The sequence below is a fragment of the Molossus molossus genome, unplaced genomic scaffold (assembly GCF_014108415.1).
Source record: "Molossus molossus isolate mMolMol1 unplaced genomic scaffold, mMolMol1.p scaffold_m16_p_8, whole genome shotgun sequence".
In the NCBI taxonomy this organism is placed as follows: Eukaryota; Metazoa; Chordata; class Mammalia; order Chiroptera; family Molossidae; genus Molossus; species Molossus molossus.
This window is the reverse complement of record NW_023425402.1, coordinates 20,305,304-20,311,303: the sequence shown is the minus strand read 5'-3', so window position 1 is coordinate 20,311,303 and position 6,000 is coordinate 20,305,304.

Here is a 6,000-nt window from a genome sequence, read left to right as displayed (position 1 = left end):
TATTCATGTGCTCCTGGGCTTGGTGGGGAGGAAAATATGATTTGTTCTGCATTTGAGGCACACTTCATTAGAGCCAAGAAAATGAAGAGACTGCTTATACAAATGGGAGAAATGATGTATATGAGCTTATGTCTGACAAAAGCAAAGAGCGCGGCTAAATCAGAGGTATCAGAGCTATGTAAGAATCAGGAAATTTTGCGGTATTTATTTAAAAGTGAGATTTTCTGAACCACACCTCTAAATAACAGAATGAGACTATTCATGGGTGGTGCTCAGGAGTGTGTATTTTTTAAATTATCCCAGTTGATTTGAAAAATTTTGAAGGTCAGAGAATCACCGATTCAGCTAATCTTTCTGCAATTTCTGGGCATAAATTCAGCTTTTATTTTTAGGCTTAGTTAGTCACTTCTCATTTACTACAGCTTGAATGAATTTAGTGCTTTGCTATCATAGATTCTAGTGTAGTGGATAAAAACATGGGTTCAAGAATCAGGCTGCTTTGGGGTCTAATGTCAGTAGTAGTAATTACCAGTACAGTGACTTTGAACAAGTTATTAAATTAATGCCTCTAAGCCTCATTTACTTCACTGTGCAATGATGATGTACAACTAATGTATACTTCATAAGGTTACTGTTACCTTTAACTGAGGTAATAAGTGTAAAGTTTTCTTGTAGTTACTGATATTTGGCAAAAGTTCAATAAATATTCACTATTACCTATTGAGTATCTAGTAAGAACCAAACCTTTGATGAATATAAAAATAAAAGTAGAATGTGGAGTCATGAAAAATACCCTGTGTGTGCAGTGTATACACTTAGTCCGGACAGTTCTCTCTCATCACACTCCTTTATACAAGCCATATCTAGAGTGAAAAATTATTATTACTTTTTAAGCATAAGAAAACAAAGCTTTAGTTCTTCCTCTTCCTCATCCATACCCAATGAAATGGATAACAACTCTTTTTTGTTCTTTTGGCAGTTTTTTTTTTTTTTTCAATTCCAGGTTGACATTCAGTATTATATTACTTTCAGGTGTACAGCATAGTGGTTATACATTTGTATAACTTGCAAAGTGATCCCCCTGATTAGTCTAATACCCATCCAACAGCATACATAGTCACCACAACATTATTGACTGTATTCCATATGTTGTACTTTACATCCCCATGACTGTTTTGAACAGCTAGTTTGTACTTCTCAATCTCTCCACATTTTTCCCCAGCCCCTCAATCCTCCTCCCATGTGGCAACCTTCAAACTTTATGAGTTTGTTTCTGTTTTGCTTTTTTAGATTCAATATATAAGTGAAATCATATGGTATTTGTCTTTCTCTGTCTGTCTTATTTCACTTAGCATAATATCCTCATGGAAAATTACTCAGCCATAAAAAAGAATGAACCATTATAATAAGATGGCTGTACCCAGAGGATATTATGCTAAGTGAGATAACAACTCTTTATGAATTGATCCTTGATTACTTAAAATTAAAGACTAAATTGTATTCTGACATTCACTTTCTCAGAAGTGCCATTTTCTAAAATTTTCTTGGTAGAGGAATAACGGATACTACAATTTCTACTGTAGCTTTATTTCAATCTCCATTCATTAAGTATGTATTCAATGTCTATTCTGTGGATGCTCCAATATGAAAGTGCCACAATCCCTGCCCTCAAGGAGTTTACAAATCTAGTGAGATGTGTTGATAACAATAGTAGTAATAGTAATAATAATTATCAGACTGTCTGAATAAATAATAAAATGAGCTAATTTCTAATAAAGACAAATGAGAAACACCCAAATATGTTTAATGAACCCTACTATTATTATTAGAATAGACATGCGCACACACACACACACAATCAACCATGATTCTGGGTAAAAAGTGAAGGACCCCAACTTGAAAGAAGGAATGTGATTGAAATGCTTGATAATGAGGACCAAATATCCTCTCCCCCCCTCCTCTTTCACACAAACACACACACAGAGTAAAAATCCTTCTGAAGAAAAGGAAAGATTAACTTTGGGTGAAATTGAAGTTACTTGATTCAGTGAGGAAATGAGTCGTCACCTGAGTGAAACTGTAATTGATACACAGAAGGGGATTATATGCAAAACAAGTGAAATAAATGGTTAGTGAATATTGAATTAATAATTAATAACTTAAAATTTACTTCGATGAAAGAGGAGGAAGCAAGTAACATGTATCATCGTAAATAACAATTATTTTACTTTCAAAATTAAAATGTAGTACTTTGATTACCAAACATTAATTTCCTTAGATTTAGATGGCTCACTATACATAATACTGAAAGGTAATAAATGTATTCTGATGGTTATAGAATGTCATTTTTTCTCAAACCACCAACTTAAGTGATGATCTAACTAAGATATTAGGAGGTGGTTCAGTAACAACAAGAAATATATTTTAATTAAATAAGTATTGCGTAAGCATCTACTAAACAATAGTTAATAGAGATATATTTAAGTAATTACTAGATCACTATATAAAAATGTTGAAACTGTAATAGGCCTTGCCTACTTTGCCAAGGCTTGCTTTTATATTATCTCTCTCACTATTTATTAATCTGTACATTTCAATGTGTCTCTCCTTTATGCTCTTTTCCTCTTTCCTATTACCCATCATCTTCTTCTTATGCTCAAAATAAATATAGCCCTGAGCTCAAGAAGACTTCAGAAACTGTAGGAGGTAGACATCTTCCTACATTCTGGTCAAGATAATTATGGAAATGAGTAACTTAAAAGAATATATTTATTGTTATTTTAAAATGTTATTAAAATAGTTGTAGTAGTAGTATTGATTAAGCAGGTGAGTTTCAGGTAAGCACCTCACTTAAGATCAGTTCAAGTGTAAATTCGTTTTAGAAAGATGATTCATAAGTAATAGAATAATATACAAATGTTTTTGGTAAACTCTAAAAGTTGTCACCAAAATCAAGACAAAGCACACAAGCCAACAGATGTTGAACAACATTTTCCCACCAGACCATATATTTTTAAGGCTGGTTTAAAATTCAAGATTTCTAACTTTGCCTTTAACACCCATCTATGGTTTATACAGAACAAGAGCGACTAACTATACCAGAGTTATGCATAAGAAATAGTTTCTGACTTATCCTCATTCAGAATGCACAATATGCAATAGTTTCCTCTATTCCTTAGAATGTCAAGAAAGATACTGGGCAGGTTAGGAAAGATATTTGTTGGGATGAAAGGAAAGATTGGTTTTCATTGCTCTCCAAGGTGTCTGTAATTTCTCCTTAAAATAGGGTCTTCCAGGAGTGGCTTCTCTTCAACGATTTTGCTTTCAGAAATACCCCTCAGTTGTAAAAATAGGGAGTGAGAACCAATGAACCCTAATATTTACCACATGTTTCCATTAGTACATACATCCCCTTGGGACTCTAAGACAACCGCTCTAAGTGGTTTAGGAATATAGCAATAAGGGTTAAGAATGTATTTAGATCATATTTAGGCCATATTTAGTTCCATTTTCACCGCTTCCCAGTGAGCTGATTGACTTTGGGGAACTCACCTCAATCTCTATGTGCCAGTTTCCTTCTAGATGAAATGGGGCTCAACATGATACCTACCTCCTAGGCTTCCATGAGGTTTAAACGTATTAGTATATAAAGGTTAAATAGAATAGTGCCTTGCACATAATAAGTATTTAATAGGTGTTTTTAAGGTGCAGCAGATCAGGCATAACAGAGTGGCTGAAACCTCTCAGACTTGTGGCTTCTAAAACTATGAACCACCAATAACTATTGGAGGGTGCACAAGAGCTTTCCGTAGCAGAAATAAGTAAAAATTGTTGCAGAAGTTTCAGCCGTAGACATCTAGGCAAATTTTTGTTTTCTTAGTAATTGAATCTTTACTGTAAAGAATTTCATGATTCTTACTAATTTCAAAATATCCAACAATACCAGTTAATCTGGTCACAGGTTGTTAAAATTAGGCTGATTATGGATCCTATTCTTTAATCTTAAAGCTTTGCAATCATTAGTGAATTGAAATGCACAATGTTTTCTGGGGCTGTGGGGGTGAAATGATGGCTGGTGTCTTGCAGTGAAGAGCTAGGAGTGGAAATGCATCATGGTTTTTGCATGGCAAAGAGACTATAACATTGTTTTAGGCTCTTGTTCCTGGAATGTGAGGGCTAAGACCCAGTACCAGATCAACAAACCAAGACTTTATGCAGAAAAGTGCAGTGTCATTCTTACCCTCTTTTCCACAATTTTGTCTCTGCCTTTCCTCTTAAAAAAAAATAATTTTTATTAATGGTAAAGTAAAATCTGGAATTCTTTCCAATTAAACCCTAAGATATCCATTGTAAGCAAGAAATTGATCTGGCTGGTGTGGCTCAATGGTTGAGCATCAACCCATGTACCAAGAGATTGCTGGTTTGATTCCCGGTCAGGGCACATGTCCAAGTTGTGGGCCTGATCCCCACTGGGGGGCATGCAGGAGGAGGCCAACTGATGTTCTCTCTCATTGATGTTTCTATCTCTCTCTCCCTCTCCCTTCCTCTCTCTCTAAAATCAATAAGAAAAAAAAAAATCAAGAAATTAACTTCTTTTCTGTGCCTCTGGTTTAGTTCTATTTGTTTTAGTTCCTTGAGAGAACTGAGATGTTGGTCACTTATTGTTCCATGTGATTCAGTTGTCACCAAGTCCAACGTCACATTTAAGCAAAGAAGGAAAAAAACAACAACACACAATTAATACATTTAGATGACATCCCAACTTAATAGGAGTGGCTTATTTGAAGCAGATGAAATGGATATAACTTCAATGAAGCAGAAATGGATGATTTTGTCCTGGGTTACCTGCTTAGCATGCCATCACTATGATAATGCCCGGCCTCCTAATGTTCTATTCTATTTTTCATACCTGCTATTTTTCTCTCCTTATGTACAATGGGTCTTATAAAATCTCCAGCAGTTTTTAGAAAGGTATATTGAGAAAAACATATATTCCATGGTTTGGTTATAAATTAATAAGCAACTTTTGGATAAGGGACAAAACAGAAAAGTAACAAGAAGACTAGATTACTGCTTTAAAAAAAAAAAAAAAAAACTATCTCCACAAGAACAGAGCACTCTTTCTCATGTTTTTTTTATTTTTATTTTTTATTTCTTTATTGATTTTAGAGAGAGAGGAAGAGAGAGGGAGAGAGAGATAGGAAACATCGATGAGAGAGAACATCGATTGGCTGCCTCTAGCATGCCCCCCACCAGGGGTTTGGCCCACAACCTGGGCATGTGCCCTGATTGGGAATCAAACTGATGACCTCTTGGTGCATGGATCAACACTCAACCACTGAGCCACACTGGCCAAGCTAGATTACTGGTTTTATTTATTTATTTATTTTTATCCTCACCTGAGGACATTTTTGCATTTATCTTCGCATAGAGTGGGAGGGAGAGAGGAAGGAAGAGAGAGAGAAACATCGATGTGAGAGAGACCAATTGACTGGCTGCCACCCACACGACCCCAATTGGGGCCAGGGACAAACTGCAACTGAGGTATGTGCCCTTAGCGGGAACAGAACCTGGGACTCTCTGGTCACTCTAACTGCTGAGACAAACCAGCCAGGGCTAGATTACTGCTTTTAAACCCAGTCTATAAAATACTCTTTAGTTTGTTCGTCCTCAATGACAGAGGAGTTAGAAAATAAATTATTAACTTGTAAGTGTACTTTTTTTTTTTATTTTCACACTCAGCTAAATTGTTTATATTTATGTGTCAGTTACTTATCAATTATTTTTCACATATGTCTACTTAATCCTCATCATAAACCTCTAAATATGGTTGGTCTTTTCAGTCTATCCTTTAAGGAGAGAATCTTGAGACTCAGCTAGTAAACATGTATCCCGAACCTACAGGGAGTAAACAAAAGAGCCATATCTAAAGTTCACTGTTCGGGTTCTAAATCCAGTGCTCTCTCCGGTTTTAACATGCTGCTTTTCCCTCTGATTAAG